The following is a 25,437-nucleotide window of genomic DNA, read 5'->3' as shown; positions in this document are numbered from 1 at the left end:
TACCCGAATGGTATGGGGACACTTTCATCTATATTACTAAAATTTACATTTTTAAAGGGTATTTTGTTTTTGTAAGTCTGATATATATACTGTTCAGCGCATTAGTACCTATATAATATATATTTATATAAGTTCATCACATTATCTGATCACCTACAGAGGATGCCTGGTCAGTCAGAGTAGCAGTCAGGCTACATAGCGGCAGTGGACGAGGAGCGGGGGCACCATACCATTACAACTTAGGGTGCCAACCTCCGCTGTCAGGAAGGGAATTGTGAAGGGCAATACTGGTCCCTGTCTCCCCTCAATTCTGCTCTTTTTTTAAAATCATTGTTTTTCTGTGCTAATGTGTGTGCACGTATGTTTTTATGTATTGGGTTTTGTAAACTAACTAAATAAAGAGATCTTTAAAGGGATAACTCACACAACTTTGATTTAGGTCTTAGTATACTGCAGGAACCACAACTTAATTGTGAATAGGTTGTAATAATCAATAGCCACAACACCGATAAGAATGGAGCTCCAAGGTTACCGCAAGACCTTATTAAAAAATTAGCCTTGGTTGCTAACTTTATTTTTTATGGTTCCTGGACAGCACCTCAAAAAAAATCACAGACAGGCAACATTTTTTTATGGACATATTAGATCACCATAATAAATAATTATGATTGTAAGCGATACATGCAGGCTCCTGTCTTACTGCACATGATCGTAGGCTCCTGTCCTACTGCACATGCTCACAGGCTCCTGTCTTACTGAACATGATCGCAGGCTCCTGTCTTACTGTAAATGCTCACAGGCTCCTGTCTTACTGCACATGATTGCAGGCTCCTGTCTTACTACACATGCTCACAGGCTCCTATCCTACTACACATGATCGCAGGCTCCTATCCTACTACACATGATCGCAGGCTCCTGTCTTACTGCACATGATCGCAGGCTCCAGTCTTACTACACATGCTCACAGGCTCCTATCCTACTACACATGATCGCAGGCTCCTGTCTTACTGCACATGATCGCAGGCTCCTGTCTTACTGCACATGCTCGCAGGCTCCTGTCCTATTGCATACGCTCACAGACTCCTGTCCTAACATTCTAGGACAGGTTTCTCTCAGTGAAACAAGGTGGCGGACATTTTATTTCTATAGTGATTACCTCTCTAAACAAAACAATTGTGATTTGCTAATTAAACATATTTAGGAATTTATTTATGCTGACATTTCCTTTAATAATATTGTTTTTTTTATTCCATTAGAACCCCTTTTAGGATTTCTTTTCTGGTTGTCCCATACTACAACAAGAGTGAGGTGTGTCTAAGACAATCACAGACTCCCTGTAGACACTGCAGATACAGTGTAGTTACAGATCGCAGCTTTGCCATAATAGAGCTGAGCCAAAAAGCAGCCAAGGAATAAAGGTACCTTCACACGAAGCGACGCTGCAGCGATAGCGACAACGATGCCAATCGCTGCAGCGTCGCTGTTTGATCGCTGGGGAGCTGTCACACAGACCGCTCTCCAGCGACCAACGATGCCGAGGTCCCCGGGTAACCAGGGTAAACATCGGGTTGCTAAGCGCAGGGCCGCGCTTAGTAACCCGATGTTTACCCTGGTTACCAGCGTAAAAGTAACAAAAACAAACAGTACATACTCACCTGCGCGTCCCCCAGCGTCTGCTTCCTGACACTGACTGAGCTCCGGCCCTAACAGCACAGCGGTGACGTCACCGCTGTGCTTTCACTTTCACTTTAGGGCCGACGCTCAGTAAGTGTCAGGAAGCAGACGCTGGGGGACGCGCAGGTAAGTATGTACTGTTTTTTTTTTTTTACTTTTACGCTGGTAACCAGGGTAAACATCGGGTTACTAAGCGCGGCCCTGCGCTTGGTAACCCGATGTTTACCCTGGTTACCAGTGTAAAACATCGCTGGTATCGTTGCTTTTGCTTTCAAACACAACGATACACGGCGATCGGACGACCAAATAAAGTTCTGGACTTTATTCAGCGACCAGCGACATCACAGCAGGATCCTGATCGCTGCTGCGTGTCAAACGAAACGATATCGCTAGCCAGGACGCTGCAACGTCACGGATCGCTAGCGATATCGTTACAAAGTCGTTTCGTGTGAAGGTACCTTTAGATCAGAGGAGAATAAATAGCAGGTAATCGTCCCCGGTAAAGAACTGAATTTATCATAATCTGTCAGGTCTGGACAGATGCTTTAAGAGAATATGGAGTAATTCCTGGCGTACTATGACTGACATGTGACCTTGAGAGCGGACACGGAGTTGACCTGCTTAGGCAGCAGAAGGAATAGTTTGCTTCCGTCCAGGGAACTTCTCATAAAAGAGTTTAATTAACTAGGCTAATAGGAAACTACAAAACAACTGAACATAAAATAACATTTTATGTGAAAAACATATTAAACTAATTTGTTTAAAGGGTGTAAAGATTTCCTCTCCTCTACTGTCTGGGGAGTGTTCAGATTGCTGCTGACCTCATATACTAATAAGAGCGTTGTAGAATAATTCAGCAGACAGTGATCTAATACAACATTGGGGCAGAAAATGCTGAGGACCATTTCTACAACGAGGAGGTAAATGCTCTCCATCCACAGACCTAAATCTACGGTATAAATATACATGATGTGATCAGAGAGAACACAGTATTCCTAGACAATTCCTCAACAAGCAGGTGGGTGACAGAAAATTCTTTCTGCAACTTTGCTGCATAGTCAATAAATATAGACTTATAGAGATCTTCCAGAGGACCTTGATGCCTCTGAAGGACCTAGACTAATGTTGGATGAACTGGCCAACATTGTTGTTTTTGGACGCCACTCTATCGTGCCTTGGAGAATTGATTGTCGGGGGTGTAAAGGATGCGGCATGTCTGATTTTGAACAACTGTCGATCCTTTTGCTCTCCCAAAAATAAGCAGACATGTTTGGTGGCGGCCCTCTCATAGAGATGGCAGGAACACTCGGTCGACTGAACCCTCCTTTGTATGGGACAGCCGGCCATAATGCGGCCAACAGCCATTTATTGTGTATGGCAGACTTTATTTTATGTTCATGTAGCATTTTTACATGTCAAATATATCAATCAGTTATTCCCACCGAGAGACGATGAGTGTACTTCTGTCCAATGTCAGGGAGGCTTGAATTACAATTAATTTTGCGATGACCTACTGTATAGGTGTCACGGATTTACCGCAACAAAGAGGAGCCAGAAGACGGCAGCATCTGATTTCTCTTACTCCTGCACTGATTAGAAGCACTTAACTGTTATGGTTACCCCAATGACCATGGGAAAAAAATGCAAAACGGACTAGCTCTCGGGTGATGGAAACTAAGGTCGACCATGACCTGAACCTAACCCAACACTTACAGTAGCCGGGGGATGTACCTACGATGCCCTAGACACCACGCGCCAGCCGGAGATCTAACTACCCCTATAAGAGGAATATACAGGCCTGCCTTACCTCCAGTGAGGAACCCCAAAAGATGATAGTAGGCCCCCACAGATATTGACGGTGAGTTCAGAGGAAATGACATACGTAGGATGAACAGCAGATTTAGCACAGTGAGGTCCGCTTACTAGATAGCAGAAGGACAGGAAAGAGTTACTTCACGGTCGACCTAAAAATCACTATTCAAAAACACCATCCAGAAATTACTTTAAACTCCAGTGACAACTCATGCCACTGGAGTAGTAATTTTCTGTCCACAAGAGCTTCCAGCACTGAAGAGTCACATTGCAGATAGCTGGACAAAAATAGCAAAACAAGAAACAAAATTCAACTTAGCTGAACTGGAACTTGAGGCAGGTGAATGCAACAGAATGCTACTAGCACATTGATGGCCGGCATGTGACTAACAGCCAAGCAGCCTTAAATAGGAAACTCCCCAAGAGGGTGGCGACAGGTAATCAGAGATGGAGGAAGGCACATAAGAGACACTACCATAACAGACCACCGGGGGAGCCCACAAACCGAATTCACAACAGTACCCCCCCCTTAAGGAGGGGGCACCGAACCCTCACCAGAACCACCAGGGCGACCTGGATGAGCACTATAAAATGCACGAACCAAATCGGGAGCATGAACATCGGATGCTGTCACCCAAGAATTATCCTCCTGGCCATAACCTTTCCACTTAACCAGATACTGAAGTTTCCGTCTGGAAACACGGGAGTCCAAGATCTTTTCCACCACATACTCCAATTCACCCTCAACCAACACAGGAGCAGGTGGATCAGCAGAAGGAACAACCGGTACCTCATACCTCCGCAATAATGACCGATGGAAAACATTATGGATATTAAAAGATGCTGGGAGGTCCAAACGAAAGGACACAGGATTAAGAACCTCCAGAATCCTATAAGGGCCGATAAACCGAGGCTTAAACTTAGGAGACGAGACCTTCATAGGAACAAATCGAGAAGACAGCCACACCAGGTCCCCAACACAAAGACGAGGACCAATACGCCGATGACGATTAGTGAACTGTTGAGTCTTCTCCTGGGACAACTTCAGATTGTCCACAACCTGTCCCCAAATCTGATGCATCCTATCAACCACAGCATCCACTCCAGGACAATCCGAAGACTCCAATTGACCGGACGAAAACCGAGGGTGAAACCCTGAATTACAAAAAAATGGAGAAACCAAAGTGGCAGAACTAGCCCGATTGTTAAGGGCAAACTCTGCCAATGGCAAAAAGTCAAGCCAATCATCCTGATCAGCGGACACAAAACACCTCAAGTAAGTCTCCAAGGTCTGATTAGTACGCTCAGTCTGGCCATTAGTCTGAGGATGGAATGCAGACGAAAAAGACAAATCGATACCCATCCTGGCACAGAACGTCCGCCAAAATCTAGACACAAACTGAGTACCCCTGTCAGACACTATATTCTCAGGAATACCATGCAAACGCACCACATTCTGAAAAAATAGAGGAACCAACTCAGAGGAGGAGGGCAATTTGGGTAAAGGTACCAAATGAACCATCTTGGAAAAACGGTCACAAATCACCCAGATGACAGACATCCTACGAGAAACCGGAAGGTCAGAAATAAAGTCCATAGAGATGTGCGTCCAAGGCCTCTTAGGAATAGGCAAGGGCAACAACAACCCACTGGCCCTAGAACAGCAGGGCTTGGCCCGAGCACAAACATCACAAGACTGCACAAACATGCGCACATCTCGAGACAAAGAAGGCCACCAGAAGGACCTAGACACCAAATCCCTGGTGCCAAAAATTCCAGGATGACCTGTCAACGCGGAAGAATGAACCTCCGAGATAACTCTACTGGTCCAATCATCAGGGACAAACAGTCTACCAGGCGGACAGCGATCAGGCCTATCCACCTGAAACTCCTGCAAAGAACGCCGCAGGTCTGGGGAGACAGCTGACAATATCACCCCATCCTTCAGGATGCCGGTAGGTTCGGAATCACCAGGCGAGTCAGGCTCAAAACTCCTAGAGAGGGCATCCGCCTTCACATTCTTGGACCCAGGCAGATATGACACCACAAAGTTAAATCGGGAGAAAAACAACGACCAGCGCGCCTGTCTAGGATTCAGACGCCTGGCCGACTCAAGATAAATTAGATTCTTGTGGTCAGTGAGGACCACCACCTGGTGTCTAGCACCCTCAAGCCAATGACGCCACTCCTCAAACGCCCACTTCATGGCCAGAAGTTCCCGATTTCCCACATCATAATTTCGCTCAGCGGGCGAAAACTTTCGGGAGAAAAACGCACATGGTCTCATTACTGAGCAGTCAGGATCTTTCTGCGACAAAACTGCACCTGCTCCGATCTCCGAAGCATCCACCTCAACCTGGAACGGAAGTAACACATCAGGTTGGCGCAACACAGGAGCGGAAGAAAAGCGGCGCTTAAGCTCTTGAAAGGCCTCCACAGCCGCAGAGGACCAATTAGCAACATCAGCACCCTTTTTGGTCAAATCAGTCAAAGGTTTAGCAATGGCAGAAAAACCCGCTATAAATCGGCGATAGAAATTAGCAAAACCCAAGAACTTTTGCAGACTCTTCAAAGAAGTAGGTTGCATCCAATCACAAATAGCCTGGACCTTGACAGGGTCCATCTCCATAGATGAAGGGGAAAAAATATATCCCAAAAAGGAAATTCTCTGAACTCCAAAACTACACTTTGAGCCCTTTACAAAAAGAGAATTAGCTCGCAAAACCTGAAAAACTCTCCTGACCTGTTGAACGTGAGATTCCCAGTCCTCCGAAAAAACAAGAATATCATCCAAATACACAATCATAAACTTATCCAGATATTCACGGAAAATATCGTGCATAAAGGACTGAAAAACGGAAGGGGCATTTGCGAGACCGAAAGGCATTACCAAATACTCAAAATGGCCTTCAGGCGTATTAAATGCGGTCTTCCACTCATCCCCCTGCTTAATCCGCACCAAATTATACGCACCACGTAGATCGATCTTAGTGAACCACTTAGCCCCCTTTATACGAGCAAACAGATCAGTCAGTAAAGGTAACGGGTACTGGTATTTAACTGTAATCTTATTCAAAAGTCGATAGTCGATACAAGGTCTCAATGAACCATCCTTTTTACCTACAAAGAAAAATCCTGCCCCTAGTGGAGACAACGAGGGGCGAATATGACCCTTTTCCAAGGATTCTCTGATATACTCCCGCATAGCAGTATGTTCAGGTACAGACAAATTAAACAAGCGACCCTTAGGAAACTTACTACCGGGGATCAATTCAATAGCGCAGTCACACTCTCTGTGGGGAGGGAGAGAATCAACTTTAGGCTCTTGAAAGACATCATAAAAATCTGACAGAAATGCTGGGATCTCAGAGGGAGTAGATGAAGAAATAGGAACCAAAGGTGCATCCCCATGAATACCCCGACATCCCCAGCTCAACACAGACATAGATTTCCAGTCCAAGACGGGATTATGAATCTGTAACCATGGTAATCCAAGCACTAAGACATCATGTAGGTTATATAATACAAGGAAACGAATAATCTCCTGATGGTCTGGGGTGAGACGCATAGTCACTTGTGTCCAATATTGTGGTTTATTGCTAGCCAAAGGTGTAGAATCAATACCCTTCAGGGGAATAGAAACTTCCAACGGCTCCAAATCAAACCCACAACGCTTGGCAAAGGACCAATCCATGAGACTCAGAGCGGCGCCAGAATCCACATAAGCATTCACAGTCACAGATGATAAGGTACAAATCAATGTCACGGACAAAAGAAATTTTGACTGCAAGGTACCTGTAGAAAAAGACTTATCAACCTTTTTATCAACCTTATTTATACGTTTAGAGCATGCTGATATAACATGAGCTGGATCTCCACAGTAGAAGCACAATCCATTTTTGCGCCTGTAATTTTGACGTTCGCCTCTAGACAAAACACGATCGCATTGCATATGCTCCAATGCCTTTTCAGAGGTCACCGCCAAATGGTGCACAGGTCTTTGCTCAGAAGACACCGCCATATGGTGCACAGGTTTTTGCTCAGAAGATACCGCCATATGGTGCACAGATTCTTCCTCAGAAGACCCCGCCATATGGTGCACAGATTTGCGCTCCCGCAAACGCCGATCAATCTGGATAGCCAATTTCATGGCATCATTCAGACCTGTAGGCACAGGGAACCCCACCATGACATCCTTCACGGCATCAGAGAGACCTTCTCTGAAATTAGCTGCTAAAGCGCACTCATTCCATTTAGTAAGCACCGACCATTTACGGAATTTCTGGCAGTATATCTCAGCTTCATCTTGCCCTTGGGAAAGAGCTATCAAGGCTTTCTCAGCCAAAATCTCTAAATTAGGTTCTTCATAAAGCAACCCCAAAGCCTGAAAAAACGCATCTACATTTAACAACGCAGGATCCCCTGGCGATAATGCAAATGCCCAACTTTGTGGGTCGCCGCGCAGTAGAGAGATAACAATTTTAACTTGTTGAGTCTGATCACCAGCAGAGTGAGATCTCAGAGACAAAAACAATTTGCAATTTTCTCTGAAACTCAAAAACCGGGATCTGTCTCCGGTGAAGTATTCAGGCAGAGGAATCTTAGGTTCAGACATTGGAGCACGTATAACAAAATCTTGTAGGTTCTGTACTTTTGTCGCAAGGTTATTCAAACCCGCAACTAAACTCTGTGGATCCATGTTTCAAATGGGTGTAACCCAAGCATTCAGAGGTTAAGAGGAGAGGAGAAAAAAAAAGGCTGAAGACTGCAGTTTAAGCAAGGAATACAAATGATCAAACTAAGGTGCACTTTCAAACACAGAAAAAAAAAAAACCTCTTCTTCTCCTTCCTACTTTAGTGCATATTTTAACACATAGATTTTTTATAGGCCGGCCAAACAGTTATGGTTACCCCAATGACCATGGGAAAAAAATGCAAAACGGACTAGCTCTCGGGTGATGGAAACTAAGGTCGACCGTGACCTGAACCTAACCCAACACTTACAGTAGCCGGGGGATGTACCTACGATGCCCTAGACACCACGCGCCAGCCGGAGATCTAACTACCCCTATAAGAGGAATATACAGGCCTGCCTTACCTCCAGTGAGGAACCCCAAAAGATGATAGTAGGCCCCCACAGATATTGACGGTGAGTTCAGAGGAAATGACATACGTAGGATGAACAGCAGATTTAGCACAGTGAGGTCCGCTTACTAGATAGCAGAAGGACAGGAAAGAGTTACTTCACGGTCGACCTAAAAATCACTATTCAAAAACACCATCCAGAAATTACTTTAAACTCCAGTGACAACTCATGCCACTGGAGTAGTAATTTTCTGTCCACAAGAGCTTCCAGCACTGAAGAGTCACATTGCAGATAGCTGGACAAAAATAGCAAAACAAGAAACAAAATTCAACTTAGCTGAACTGGAACTTGAGGCAGGTGAATGCAACAGAATGCTACTAGCACATTGATGGCCGGCATGTGACTAACAGCCAAGCAGCCTTAAATAGGAAACTCCCCAAGAGGGTGGCGACAGGTAATCAGAGATGGAGGAAGGCACATAAGAGACACTACCATAACAGACCACCGTGGGAGCCCACAAACCGAATTCACAACACTTAACCTTCATATTAAACGGTGCAGGTTTCTTTTAGCATTGCAGGGGTTAATTTGCTCAGTTGAGAGCTCCAAGAAGCTTTTCTGAACTAAAGCTCTCTCAGATGTTCACTATTAGCCACTCCTATCTCCTATATAATGTGGACCCCGGCTAGCACTCAATGTCAGAGCAAGCTTCATGCTGCATGGCTAGGAGATGGTGGTTTGTGGTTTGTGTTTGCGAAGGCGTTTGGATTTATCCGAGACTGTTGCTAGGTTTTGGGTGTGTGCTAATCCCCCTCCTTCTTCTACTTTGATTTTACCTCATCCTCCACTCCCCGGTGTTTACCTCTGTTCTTTGTGTGAGTGTATTTGTGTGATTGGTATTTCCTTTATCCATGTTTGTATTACCTTGTTAGTCTGGTTGGTGTATTGCGGTACACTACTACTCCCCTCTTCTCTGGCTGGGGAAAGGGTACAGGCTGAAGACGGATTTCGGAACTAAGGCAAAGTACGTGGCCCCGGCATCTTCACCATCAGAAGTAATCAGGGGAACAGGGTGAGCTAGGGCGTCCCTAGCCTTAAGGACAGGGAAGGAGCCCCTGATCCTGGAATACCAGACAACAGAGTCGTGACAATAGGTATGCTCAGACAAACTAAGCTTTCTTATACAGCAAGTCACTGCAAAATTAATGTATACAGCAGTGCATCAGCACATATCCAGCAAAAGGTATCCATGCATTCTGTCACTCTGCTACTCGTGGAGGCCAACACCATACTTTTTTCTTGCAATTTCTGCTGTAATTCATCACCAATTTGTTTATTGGGGTTGAGGCAGTGGTGTAGTGTGGGGCTATTCATGGAGCATAGAAGCCCCAAGTGCCCCAGGCTATGAGGTTGCAAAACTTTGCCCTTCCCTCTGCCCTTTCCCTCCAATGTGGTGATGTGATGGGCATCTGCAAGTGTGCAGTGAATATCCACCTGGAGCTGCTTATGCAAAGTGTATCAGGTGAGATGACTTTGTCTTGTCATCGGCTGCTGTGCTCTGCTTGACAAGAGACCAAAATGATAAAGCTTTATATAAAAAGTGAGCTTTGTCATCTTGGTCGCAGCTTATGCAGAGAGCAGCAGCTAATGACAAACTCATCTCCAGGGTGGCACTCTGCATAAGCAGCGACTGAGGTGCAGTGGACATGATTCAATACTATCTTCATTCAATAGTAATAGCTGATTTTTACATTTTTTTCTAATCCTAACTAGGGTTAGGGATTTATTTAGGGTTATGGACTGGGTTAGGGTTAAACTTAAGGCTAGGCTTAGATGAAGGTTTATGGGCTAGGGTAATAAAATTCTTACCTAAAAATGGAATTAAGAAAGCAAAAACAAAACAACATACAACATGTTATTTTTTTTTTACATTTTAGTAGGCAGAAAAAAACAAAGAGGTCAAAGCGCAAACTATAATAACATAATTTTCCTCAAAATTACAATACCTGTGCTTGGGAGAAATGAGTTGCAATACTGGGGTTGTGGATGTATCCCCCGAGAGCACACCACTGCTGGGTTGAGATCCAGGCTTTGTGAGGGCCAGTGAAGGTCTTCCACTCCATCAACCATGCCTATAAAGAAATTGCTTATGCAATGGGACACATACTCTTCCAACAGAGTTGGAAGCATAAAATTTTCCAAAATGTCTTGGATGCTAAAGCATTAAGATTTCACTTCACTAGAATTAAAAAAATATATATATATACCGTATATCATTATCTCTCCTCAATCAAACTTTACATTTGGCACAATGCAATCAGGAGGGTGGCATTCTCCTGGCATTCGCCAAACTCAGACTCATCCGTCAAATGCCAGTTAGAGAAGTGTGATCCGTGACTCTACGGAGCAAATTTTCACTGCTCCACAATCCAGTGATGGCGGCTTTACATCACTCCATCCTGCGCGAGGTATTGTGGTAAGTGATGTAAAGATTGAATGCAGCTCTATCAAGGACACTCATGCCATGAAGCTTCTGACAAGTTTTGAGCTGATGTAAATAGCAGAGGTTTGGACCTTGCAGCTGTGGAGTTAGTGGAATGTTGGTGACTTTTCTGCTGTCTGCTCCTCAACACTCGGCCCCCCTCGCTCTGCAACTTTCTGTGGTCTCCCCTTCGTGGCCGAGGTGATGCTGATGGGGGAATATTAGGGAAGAAATGTCATGACCTGACTTGTGAAGCACGTGGCTTCTATTACAGGACTGCGTTGATATCAGTGAGCTCTGAACCACCAGCCATTCTGCCTCACATCTTAGTAAAGGAAGATGACATGGCGGGAGGTCAGATGTTACTGGTGGCAGTGAGACTGAGAAACCCGAATTCAATGATTAAGAGATGTCTGAATAATTCTGTCCATATCAATGAGATCTATGTCAATCAACCCATGAAATAGACCCTAGTGGTAATTCATTGGTACAAAGTAAGGTTCAAATGTGGTTTTGTTCTGCTGGACCCTTGAAGCCATGTTCTAAGAGGACCCCATTATCATGTCAGGGCCTGAGCACTGGAGGATTGTCCGTTTTTCTGGTGGACCAGTCGGACCCTGTAAGCGACGTCTATCGCTATGATTTGTGGGGGCTGCAAAATTAAAACTCCTCCACATAAAGCCAAGTTTATACATTCATCTCGTATTGTGCGGCTGACAGGAAATGTGAAGAGCAGGGATTGAAGACAGCTGCCTTCCTGTAACAATGACTGCTCCTGTATTGTAAGTAGGGCTTGTTGAGCGATAGCATATAGCAAGTGAAGACATCCTGACAACAGCGCAGCAATAATTGTGCCAATGACTATCAACGACTTCATATGAACAAAATTACTTCCCTTTATAAAAAATACATCATCAAAAAAAGAGACAGTTGAAGTCCCGGATGAGAATGACTCTGAGCCCATAATGTCGTTATTGTGTCTCTCAAAAGACATTGCAGATACAAGATGAGTTCTGGGGAAAGTTTATGATCAAGCAACAGCGTCTTTATGAAAAAAATAAAATTCTGCAGTAATGTTTGACTTTATCTTGTAGGGTGAGTCATAAAACTGCAACTGAATAAAGGGGTCCAAGCGGAATTCACAAAAATTAATCGTGATTCAAAAAATAAAATGTGCCACCTGAAAAAGGGGCCTGTAGCTGCTCTCAGGAGGTCTCGCCCGTTTTTCAATGAAGGGGGTCCGAACCAGGAACCTGCAGTTTATAAAGATTAACATGCAATAATAGGGTATATAGGCAGGGATGGTGGTGGTTGGGGACATTGCTACAAGAAGGGAACAACGATGGGGACATTCCTATAAGATGGGACAAGGATGGGGATATTTCTATAAGATGGAACAAGGACAGGGACATTACTATAAGATGGGACCAGGATGGGGACATTGTTACAAGAAGGGAACAACGATGGGGACATTTCTATAAGATGGGACAAGGACAGGGACATTACTATAAGATGGGACCAGGATGGGGACATTGTTACAAGAAGGAAACAACGATGGGGACATTTCTATAAGAAAAGAATTATGATGAAAAAGTCATGTAGAAAACTAATGGTATCACTGAAACCCAAACCCCTGGTTTAGAAGGAGTCTGTCAATACAAATTGAGTCTTCAAACCAAGCACACCAGCTCAGTACACCCTTGCTGTGGACGAGCAGTGCAGTGCACCTTGACGTAAAGCTGGACCTGTTAGCTAAGATAGAGACAGATGGAAAACAAGTACGGTAGGTGGGAAGGTGCTCTGAACTGTTTTGCCATACCAAGGGTGCACCGAGCGCCTGTGCTTGTTTGGAACAGACATTTTGTGCTGTCAGACTCCTACTGTAATGACCTGTTATTCTCAGATCGAAAAAGAGAAGGATTCCAGTGTCAGGATTAGTGATCAGAGAACGTGCTCGGATAAAGTGTTATCCACCATGCTTGGGTGCTAACTGAGTGTCTTCGGCGTGCTAAAAAAATATGTTCGAGTCCCCACGGCTGCATGTCTCACCGCTGTTTGACAACCGCTACACAAGCAGGGATTTCCTGTTTGTTAGACAATCCCCGCATGTGTTGTGGCTGTCTAACAGCCGTGAGACCTGCAGCCGCGAGGACTCGAACATATTATTCGAGCACTCTGAAGACACTCGGTTAGCACCCGAGCATGGTGGATAACACCTTATCCCAGCACGCTCGCTCATCACTATTCAGGATCTAAAATCAAAAACTTATTAGGTAAGTATAAAGAACATGTTAAAAGTCACAACCTCTGCAATGATTAAAGACTCCGGTCTGAAACGTGTTTGCTAAAATATCCCCTTATAGGGGCTGTGACTTTTAATTTATTCTTTATTCTCACCCAATAAGCTTGTGATTTTGCTGAAGATCCTGAAGCTGGAATCCTCCTCTTTTTCAAGTGACAAGCCTGCGGCACTACAAGTCTCCGTAACTTGGACCTTCACATAGGTGAGCTATGATCTTTTTAATTTTGACTATTCTCAAGTGGTAGGTGACAGGAGGAAAGAAGGTTCGGGCTTATTAGCTTTCCATATGCCTGATCCTTTTGTTCTGATGTAGAATATACAAGCCCCCATTTAGAGCAAATAGCGTGGGGGCGTCATGGGATTGCGGCACCAGCTCCCCCATGTTTTATATTGGCCAATTGGATTAGAGTTCAGTTTCGGCATCTTCCATTAGTTCTCTCAATGTTTAACGTTTATTCATATCTCCCCCCTCTTTGATTTGTTATGTTAATGGTACTTACCTGTTCGTTGTTTCTTTAGTCCTCAGGAGACAGGCAGAAATGAGCAACAGGAGTCTAATCGGTTAACAGATTTCGGCACCAAGGAGAAGAACTTCTGAAGCCCTGCATTCCTGTCAGAAGAAGTTACAGCAGCCGGGATCTTAATTACAGCTGCCCGCACGCCCGCTCGCTTGCCCTTCCTAAGTTAATGTCATCGCGGTTTTTATTAGATGGTGCTCGCCCAGCTTTCTGGGTCTATGGAGTAATGAATTTTATTGTTATTTATTGGTTTAATATATTTAATATTTTTTAAAACATTATTTATTGGTTGAATATATTTAATTTTGAGTAACTATTAATTAATACCAAGGCCTTTTATCTTCACACCATGAGTTTCGTGTCATTTATTTGGTAAGTGGGGAAGGTGTTCTAGGCGGGGGAGTTTTGGTGCCTGCTATCCCATAAGCTTTTCCTCCTCTCATGAAGAACACATGCCAAGTGCGATAGGGCTGTCAGCTGACAAATATCTAAGGTCCATTGTCATCTTAAAGTCACTACTCTGAGAATAAGGAGCGGTGGCTGTAACCGCATCCCTGGCCCTGACTGACCGCCGGCCCTAATGCAAAGCCAATATCAGTCAGGGCCAGGAGGCGGTTACAGCTGCAGCTCTCTATACAGAGAGTGGTGACTGAACCAGCACCAGCACCGCCTCCATGACTGAAACCAAATGCTGCTTGGGAGAATAAAGTTAATTTTCTCCCTGCACCTTTTGGCTAAGTGCGGGCACCGGGCAGGTTAGTAACGCTATGAACCTGAAGATTAACTCAATATCTGCAGGTTAATAGTGTTTTAAGTGATCTGGGCTTTAAAAGGGTGTTCTCAAGTTTGAACATTATCCCCGTTCCACGAGATAGGGGATAACTTTCCAATAGCAACGGTTCCAACCGCCAAGCCTCGGTTGAATGGATCGAAGGTTGATCATGTGCACTGATGCTCCATTCATGCTAATGGGAGTGCCGAAGATCAGCCGGCGCTCCCGTTAAGATTGAATACTCCTGCTCCATTCAGCCAGGGATCTTCTATGGGATCAGAGAGGGCCAATGTGGTCAGACACTGAGGATAGGGGATAATGATAGTTTTTCAGAATTAGATCTGAAAGTTAACAACATGTTGGCTCAGTGGTTGGAGATGATACCTTGCAGTGCTGAGGTCGAGGTTCTGGTCTGAATCTGACCAATATCAGCATTTCTATGTTATTTCATCATTTTCGCATGGATTACTTCCCATATCCTTAAAACATACTGAAAGGTAACTTGGCTTCCAATGAGGGTGACCCTAGGGTGCGTGCATCTAAGATATGAAAATTAGACTATGAGCTCCATCAGGGACAGTAAGTGATGACTGATCCATTGCTGAGTAATACTTTGTCACTCTACAGGTACCAAAAAAATATTAATAGGTGAGCTGTTTAGTGTTTCCCCTCAAAGTAATATATAATGGTATACAGTAGTATATAATCTCTGTACCGGAGCTTGAGGGTCATGCAGTGGTGGCACCCTATGTGGCACTATTCATCAACCAGCATTGCTTATGCAGCACCTTGGGACCATTAATAAGGGTTTGTCCAGTAGTGGACAACCTCCACCTTCCCTTTTTTTCTCTTATGGTCCTTTTTTATCTTTTGGTATTAGCCAAATTCAACAAAATGGCATTCGAAATTCATGAATTTGGCGCAAAGTCAAAAATTGGCTTTTCTGTTATGTAGAAATGGTTTTGCACTTGGGTGGCAAAAGTCTCCAAAATTGCACAAAAAGGCACAAATAAAATAACGCATTGGATGTAAAAAAAAAGGGAAAAAAAGGGAAAAAAAAAAGGCGCAAAGCTAGATAGAAAAACAGGGGCAAAGGCAATGATGAATCGGGGCCTATGTGTAATTATGTAGATATTTGTAATTCCATTACATTTTCACAATAATGCTTTTATACTGATAGAATTTCCAGCCACAACTGAGACGTCCCATTAGATTTTCCTTGGTGTAAGAAAATTGCTTGGTCTACATCTATTGTAAATTTGGATGTGGTAAATTATGTTTTTATAACCATTACTATATTTTAATCTACCTCCCACTATTATCCTGTACATTATTCTTTCATCTACCGCTCACTGGTTACTGCCACTGGGCAGTAAATTGATTAATCTACCACCCACCAGTCACTGCATATCCCTTCCTAGGTTATAGCAGGTTTATCTGTCCCCCATCAGTTGTAAATAATTTACTGGTCTGGATAATCAGGTTATTTAGAGAACAATATACAAAAAGTTTATTAAATAATCAATACAAAAACAGAATTAAAAATACAAAACATGGGTGTATTGTTAATACCGCCATATCGCAGAAGACACATAGGAGGAAATGCGGCAATGACCAAGTCAGGGGGGACGCGCGTTTCGCGTGGCTTTTTCAACACCCTGTTGAAAAAGCCACGCGAAACGCGCGTCCGGGGGGACCGAGCAAGGTGGGGAGGACACACCTGATTTACAATGGGTAAGCAGCAATTACATGTGCTTATGAATATATGACCTTTTGTACTCTGGGCTATTTGCGCCATATGAGTGGAACGTAGTAATTGTATTTGGTCATACATTCCTTCTATTTTCTGAGCTGACGCTGCCACCCAAAAGGTGTATATGTGAACTCCCCCCTGACTTGGTCATTGCCGCATTTCCTCCTATGTGTCTTCTGCGATATGGCGGTATTAACAATACACCCATGTTTTGTATTTTTAATTCTGTTTTTGTATTGATTATTTAATAAACTTTTTGTATATTGTTCTCTAAATATGTTGAAGTGGACTCTTTTCCTCCGTGTTTTTGTTTATGTATTGATTTGGAGTAGTCCCAGAAGGGCACCTGAGGAGTGCCTAGAGAGAGTTGGTACTTACCACTCACACATACTGAGTATATTGGTGCTTCATGACTGTAATATTGGATAATCAGGTTTCCTGATAAACCTAAAGCCGTACTGTATTAGACAATTCTGTCACTTATTGGTGACCCATGCAGAAATATACCGTATACAGTATATGCATCAGACAGTCAAAACCGGCCTAATATTGTGTACATCCTCCTGGTGCCACCACACCAACTCTGGCCATCAGGGCATGGACTCCAGAGGAACTCTGGAGGTGTCCTGAAGTATCTGGCACCAAGACATTATCAGCAGATCTATACGTCCTGTAAATTGTCAGGTGCGGCCTCCATGGAGCGCACTATTAGTTTTCCCACAGATAATCATCATATCTGAGACGTTTGAGGACAAGACATCACTTTGATTTCATTTTCTTGTTCCTGAAACCATTCCTAAACATCCTGCTGAAAGAGGCCACTGACATTAGCGAATATCACTGCTATGAAGGAAGGGGACCTGGTCTCTACAATGTTTAGGTTGTTAGTACTATCAAAGTATCACTGTGAGATTCAAATCTCTTCCTACATGCCCAAAAGGGTTCACAAAATTCTGACAAAGCTACAATTCCAGGAATACCCTGAGGGTCTACAGTTGTACTTTACACTAAAATAATAATAAAGGGTATCACGTACCTCCATTACCTAATACTGTGAACTCCCCACACTGCACCTTCATACCTAACATATTCACACAGCTACATCTCCTATCACATAGGTATCCATCCACCTATTTATCCCATCACACATGTATCCATCCACTCAAATTTCCTGTCACACAATTATCCATTCACCTACATCTCCCGTCACTCAATTATCCATCCACCTTCATCTCCCGTTACACAAGTATCCATCCACCTACATCTCCCGTCACACAAGTATCTGTCCACCTACATCTCCCATCACACAAGTATCTGTCCGCCTACATCTCACGTCACACAAGTATCTGTCCACCTACATGTCCCGTCATGCAAGTATCCATCCACCTCCATCTCCCGTCACACAAGTATCCACCTCCAAACAAACATGTATCCATCCACCTCCATCTCACGTCACAAAAGTATCCATCCACCTCCATCTCCCGTCACACAAGTATCCATCCACCTCCATCTCCCATCACACAAGTATCCATCCACCTCCATCTCCCGTCACACAAGTATCCACCTCCAAACATGTATCCATCCACCTCCATCTCACATCACAAAAGTATCCATCCACCTACATCTCCTGTCACATAAGTGTCTGTCCACCTACATCTCCCGTCACACAAGTATCCATCCACCTCCATCTCCCGTCACCCAAGTATCCATTCACCTACATCTCCCGTCACACAAGTATCTGTCCACCTACATGTCCCGTCATGCAAGTATCCATCCACCTCCATCTCCCGTCACACAAGTATCCACCTCCAATCAAACATGTATCCATCCACCTCCATCTCACGTCACAAAAGTATCCATCCACCTCCATCTCCCGTCACACAAGTATCCATCCACCTCCATCTCCCATCACACAAGTATCCATCCACCTCCATCTCCCGTCACACAAGTATCCACCTCCAATCAAACATGTATCCATCCACCTCCATCTCCCATCACACAAGTATCTGTCCACCTACATGTCCCGTCACGCAAGTATCCGTCCATCTACATCTCCCATCACACAAGTATCTGTCCATCTCCCGTCACCCAAGTATCCATCCACCTCCATCTCCCATCACACAAGTATCCGTCCACCTACATCTCCTGTCACACAAGTATCCATCCACCTACATCTCCCATCACAAGTATCCATCCACCTAAATCTCCAAACATGTATCCATCCACCTCCATCTCCCGTCACACAAGTATCCACCTCCAATCAAACATGTATCCATCCACCTCCATCTCACGTCACAAAGGTATCCATCCACCTCCATCTCCAATCAAACATGTATCCATCCACCTCCATCTCCCGTCACACAAGTATCCATCCACCTCCATCTCCCATCACACAGGTATCTGTCCATCCAACTATCTTATTACACATGTATTGTCCACTTACCTCTCCTGGCACTGGTGTCCGTGCAATTGTCCTCCTGTCACACACTTCCGCCTGTATTTTGTGTCATGCGAACCTATTCGGCTTTTTACACTTGATTTCACATCTTGTTTGTATCCCTCTACTGTGGCACCTGAAGGACTTTTCAGGACATCGCATGAAATCCACCAATTACGGTAAATGGAGCAATAGCACTGATCCATGCACACCAGAGATGCACCAGAGCTATTGCCTAAGATCTTAATTGGGTGGGGTCCCATAAGTCAATCTCTGATCCATTTACATTTATCTACAATGCAGTAAATTACTAATTTACCTGAAAGGGAATCTGTCAGTAGGATCAACCCTCCTAAGCCATCTATATGGGCATGCAGGACATTGAAAGTTGAATAAAATGATACCTTAATATCTACGATCCAATGTCTTATTCCAGAGAAATTCACGTTTTTCTTAATATGTAAATGAGCAGCTAAGATCTACTGGCCGGACATAGATCTCTCTGAGAATCTGCCTCCAGAACTTATTGTAAATTAAAGGGGCATTGCAGGTGTTAGACATGTAATAACTGAGTATGCTCTCCTGATGTTAATGTAGAGCCCCCTTTCATTCAAAATAATCTCTGGAGGCAGATTCTCAGAGAAGATCTATGTCCGGCCCATAGATCTTAACAGCTCATTTACATATTAAGAAAAATGTGGATTTCTCTTGAATACGATATTGGATTGCAGATATCAAAGTACCATTTTATCAAACTTTCTATGACCTGTATGCCCATATAGCAGGGTTGATCCTACTGACAAAAGTTGTAAACTTTGCACTATATATGTACTTCCCCAAATCACAATCATCTAGCTTTCCTGCACTCTCCTGCTCCAGTATCTCAGATTACTGAGCAGAATTTCCATTTAGAACTCTGAAAGGCTGAGAAATGAGCATAAGTGGGTGCTATAGTTATGGCCACACTGGTTGTCACCGCCACCTTCCTATTACTGATAAGTGATGGGATAAATTGGGTCATTATTATGGGATCTCATGATCTTTAAGGCCCCGTCTCACATAGCGATTTACCAACGATCACGACCAGCGATACGACCTGGCCGTGATCGTTGGTAAGTCGCTGTGTGGTCGCTGGGGAGCTGTCACACAGACAGCTCTCTCTAGCGACCAACGATCAGGGGAACGACTTCGGCATCGTTGAAACTGTCTTCAACGATGCCAAAGTCCCCCTGCAGCACCCGGGTAACCAGGGTAAACATCGGGTTACTAAGCGCAGGGCCGCGCTTAGTAACCCGATGTTTACCCTGGTTACCAAAAAAACCAAACAGTACATACTCACCATCTGATGTCCGTCAGGTCCCTCGCCGTCTGCTTCCTGCTCTGACAGTGCCGGCCGTACACTGAGAGCAGAGCGCAGCGGTGACGTCACTGCTGTGCTGTGCTCTCACTGTACGGCCGGATCTCAGTCAGAGCGGGAAGCAGAAGGCAAGGGACCTGACGGACATCAGATGGTAAGTATGTAGTGTTTGTTTTTTTTTATATTTACGCTGGTAACCAGGGTAAACATCGGGTTACTAAGCGCGGCCCTGCGCTTAGTAACCCGATGTTTACCCTGGTTACCAGTGAAGACATCGCTGGATCGGTGTCACACACACCGATTCAGCGATGTCAGCGGGACCTCAGCGACCAAAAAAAGGTCCAGGCCATTCCGACACGACCAGCGATCTCACAGCAGGGGCCTGATCGCTGGTACGTGTCACACATAGCGAGATCGCTACTGAGGTCGCTGTTGCGTCACAAAACTTGTGACTCAGCAGCGATATCGCTAGCGATCTCGCTATGTGAGACGGGGGCTTTAGCCTTTGGTCACAACTGCTTGGAGGCTCCTCTGAAAATTCTGGCATAGATGTTGTAAAAAAATATTGCCAGTAAAATAAAAGACACAGTGACAGACCCTATCTCTAAACTGTTGTAGAATAGGTTATTGCTATATAAAGAATATAACGATTATTATAGTCACTGGTGTCCATTGGGTGTCATTGCTGTTCACGTGATTGATCTCTCCTTGAATTCCGTTGTTCTATTCTTATGACGGAATAGAAAAACAAAAAAAAACAACACAGATGTGGATGTAGCGCTCAATGCCATCTTAAAGGAGTAGCTGTGACGCTGAGTCACTGCTCACGGATAAGCCATGAAGTCAGAAGGACCGAGGACAGATATAAGAAGGGCTCGTAGTACAGAGGGGTAAAACCAAGGAGCGGTCAAGTAACAGTCTGGGGTCCAATGTCAGCAGGATACATCAAAATAAGGGGATAAGAGAAACGGATAGTCAGGGACAAAGGCCGGGGTCAGGTACCTTAGGTCAGAAAGTATCAACAGCAAAAAGGATAACACACAAACAGTCCCAACAAATTCAAGGTCCGGCAACAAGATCAAAAAAATCAGACACAGAGAATAGAACACGCATCACTCAGCAAAGCTACAGCTGACAATGGTCTGCTCATAGCTAGCCAGCTAAACAGCTAGCAAAATATCAAGAACGGGAGACACCTGAAGGAACGCCCGCAGGCTAGGCCAGACTGAGCAGCAGGGCTCTCAATCAAAATGCTGACAGGCAAGCACACCGTACCCCCAGACTGGATGACTAGGCTGCCAGTCCAGTACACTCCAGATCATTTAGGGTGGCTGAGCTGCCACTCACGGCGTCCCTAGGCCACAGTGAGAGATGAAACCATGATAGTAATCTAAGTACCGTAATTAAGACAACCCCAGTGAATATGTGTTATTGGGGGACATGGACATTATAGAAGTGCAAGGTCAGACAAGGAGCAACTCCTTTTAGTAATAAAAATATGCACAAAACAGGACGTTATGATTCCAGCTTTTTCTGACTATACAACCTGCAAAACCAAAATTAGAGCTGACTACGCCTTTAGTTTATTTTCCAAGGAAAATGAGAATTGTGTCCAAGGGGCTCCTTGGAAGAAAAGATAAGTCCAAAGACAACATGTTGTGGGTCCATCACGGGGTTGTCTAGCGTGCCGCAGCCCAACGAAAGCAAATACGAATCTGACTACATTGAAAAATAAAGCTCACACGGTCACCATTTTTAAAGGGAACTTATTGCATGATTCGTGGTGTCCTAACCATAGGCAGCATGAATCAGAGACCGGCTCCCTGATTACAAACATGCTGTGGCAGACATCGGGAGAGACCGTCAATCATGCAGAGAGGGATTGCGGAGCGTCTAGGGGTGGCATACCTCCATGACTTATCTTCCTAGCCACCTTGTCCCCGGCCCCCTTTTCACTTATGTACACTGTAATGAGGGAGCCTGTCTCTGATTCATGCTGCATATCGTCCGGGTAACATGAATTATGTGATGGGTTCCCTTTAAAGTCCCCATCTAAAAATCCCCATATAAATCCACATACATCATCTCTTCCTAAACGGCATCACCGACACTGTCATATGCAAAAGTTTACTAGCTTGTAAAATAATACTTCAACCGAAACAAAACGACAAAAATTGAGGCAGCCCTGCAATCAATAAAAAAAAAGCAACTAAATAAACTTCACATGCTTTTTTTGGATCTGTGGCTTTGTCAATGTTTGCCATTTTCTTTATCAATAATCTAATAAATATACAAATTGTTTATAGAATTCATCCCATTTGGAAACACTGGGGCAGATTTACCATTTTGTTATTTTTTTTGTCATGTTTGTATCGTCATTTGTTAGTTTTTTTTATATATTTATTCTTTTTTACCCCCAAAAAAGAATACGGTAAATATGTGCGACACACTTGACAATTTTGTTTTTTTTCAGTAAGAAACTTTACAACTGTTGACATTTTAATATAATAAACTCTGCTTTTGCGGCATTTTTTGGAAGGGGGGCAAATAATAGCACCTCTGATCTTATTTATTATGGCAAAAAATGTCTAATTCTAAGGCCGGGTTCTGACAGTCGTACAAAATCTCGGACGTGACTTGGTCTGTGTGCAGCTCCGTGTGCCCGTCCGGGTATCAAACAACTGCCGGAGCTGCCTAATCTAAACCATGGACAGGTAAGTCCAAGACTATACGCTGAAATTAAGGATAGAAGTAGTAAAACTACCGTACATAGTAAAAACATATCCAAAAAGCTTCTAGGAAAATCAAAGTCTTTCCTTTATTCTTCACCCCTTTGGGATTTAATAACATAGTAGCCAGACAACTTATCAGCTATTGAGAAATGCAAGGAAATATTTAGCGGCACCTGGGAAGTTGTAGAGTTTATTTGTGACACTGCAACATTTATTTACTGTTGCAAAAAAAAAAAAAAAACTTCAACAATTTAGGACTGCACTGCTATTGTCCGGCACTGACCTTACAGGTTTGTTCATGCTGTTTGTTTTTTTTTTTTAATGGAATATTTGCTTATATTGTTAAATAATAATAACAACAGCATAACAAGTATCTATTTTGTAGTCGTTCCAATAGACATAGGACAAATTTATTAATGTATTTACGCCTGACAAGTGGCAAAAAAACAAAAAGGTAAAAAAATTCCTTCACCCCTTTCTGGGCAGGGCGTCTGAATCATGGAGAACACATCTGATTTGTCAATGGTTTTCAATACTTTGCTCATGTTCTTGAGCCATCAGGAGAAAAGTGGCGTAAAATGACCAAGATTGAAACATTTTTTCAAAGTTGGAAATTTTATTCCACCGCTCTTGGTATATTTCGAGCCAAGAAATAAAGTAAGATAGGGCACATGTGTACTTATTTATTATATTATAATATATATTATATATTCTATTATTATACTATATATTATTCTATTATTATACTATATAATATTATATATTATTTTACTATACATTATTCTATTATTTTACTATATATTATTCTACTATATATTATATATTCTAATAATATATATATATATATATATATATATATATATATATATATATATATAAACTATGCATATTTATAGCTCAAATTAAATATCAGTCACTGCTAGGAAAAAAAATCACTGCACAGAATCATAAAACTTAATAATTAATGCAATCCGTTTCCTGAGTTCTGTTTAACGCATTGGCTCTGTATGGCTATTTATATAGATGCAGCAGAGCTGAATTTGTTTTTTAGATCCCCGGCTGAACTGTGCATCCGTTGATGTAGACTACTTATTGCAGTCCTATGTAGCATGACAGAATATACACTGTTATCACGCAATGACGTTTCCGCACTGCTACATTTTCCCGTCAGGACTACACCGGTTGTGTAATTTATTTATTTTATTATTTGTTAGAGCACTATGATAACTGTGCTGGGTTTAGACAATGCAGGAAGTTTACCTGCAGTCCTATGTAAAGCACATAATGTCATGGTACAAGTTTTGCCCAGCATTGATCTGAAGGCGGATACAGCTGTATTGCAGGTAACGTAGCAGAGCTGGGTTTGTCCGATTCTGGGTAGTGAGGAGCTGTTCCCCTGCAGTCCTATGTAATGTCACTAATAGTACAGTAGGATGATACAGCCTCAGCTCTGCTACATGTGGAGGTGAGGCCACAGACAAGGAGCCTGATCCCGGACCTGTTACATGGAGGGGACATTGGACTCACTTGTTGTCGGAGGGTCTGGACGAGCCGGAAGCAGGCCGGGACTGTGATCCGGAGGGGGCTGGCTCACCTCATTAGTAGCGGTCGGGGGTCCTGCTCTGAGCCCTCAGGGACGGGGTGATGCTGCGGCGGCGGCTGCCTGCGATGTGGAGGGGGAGGCTGCATCTGACAGAGGAAGTTCTGCTCTGCAACAACAAGAGAGGAAAAAAAACTCTGCTGCCTGGAGAAGTTGAGGGCAGGAAGAGGAGACTTTCCAGGAGCCGTGTGATGTCAGCCCGTGTCTGCAGCAGGCCCAGGATCAGGTTCCCTCTCCGAAGGAAAGAGTTAAAGAGAGTCTCTATGAGACCTCCTCCCCGAGGGCAGCACTCTCTGCTGCGCACTCTGTCTGTCTGCTGCACTCTGTCTGTCTGCTGCACTCTGTCTGTCTGCTGCACTCTGTCTGTCTGCTGCACTCTCTGTCTGCTACACTCTGTCTGCTACACTGTCTGCTGCACTCTGTCTGCAGCACTCTGTCTGCTGCACTCTCTGCTGCACTCTGCTATACTCTGTCTGCTGCACTCTGTCTGCTGCACTCTGTCTGCTGCACTCTGTCTGCTGCACTCCTGTCTGCTGCACTCTGTCTGCTGCACTCTGTCTGCTGCACTCTGCTATACTCTCTGTCTGCTACTCTCTGTCTCCTGCACTCTGTGTGTCTGCTGCACTCTGTCTGCTGCACTCTGTCTGCTACACTCTCTGTCTGCTGCACTCTGTCTGCTACTCTCTGTCTGTCTGCTGCACTCTGTGTCTGCTGCACTCTGTCTGTCTGCTACACTCTGTCTGCTGCACTCTGCTGCACTCTGTCTGCTGCACTCTGTCTGCTACACTCTGCTGCACTCTCTGCTGCACTCTCTGCTGCACTCTGTCTGCTACTCTCTGTCTGTCTGCTGCACTCTGTCTGTCTGCTGCACTCTGTCTGCTGCACTCTGTCTGCAGCACTCTGTCTGTGCTG

At 44.0% G+C, this 25,437-nt stretch overlaps 1 protein-coding gene across 2 annotated transcripts in view; it reads right to left on the bottom strand.

Moving 5' to 3' along the window:
- Positions 1-24,881, bottom strand: part of STON1 (stonin 1) — a 115,758-nt gene extending 90,877 nt beyond the window's left edge. Inside the window, exon 1 of one of the 2 annotated variants that reach the window (XM_077282445.1) lies at positions 24,453-24,881. The gene's annotated coding sequence lies outside the window, so the exon portion shown is untranslated. The remainder of the gene's footprint in view (positions 1-24,452) is intronic. The other variant, XM_077282446.1, reaches the window with a different exon arrangement.
- Between the last annotated feature and the right edge of the window lie 556 nt (positions 24,882-25,437).

This window comes from Ranitomeya variabilis, chromosome 2, assembly GCF_051348905.1.
Source record: "Ranitomeya variabilis isolate aRanVar5 chromosome 2, aRanVar5.hap1, whole genome shotgun sequence".
NCBI lineage: Eukaryota > Metazoa > Chordata > Amphibia > Anura > Dendrobatidae > Ranitomeya > Ranitomeya variabilis.
Note: the sequence above shows the minus strand (reverse complement) of the source record. Positions and strands in the feature narration are given on the sequence as shown.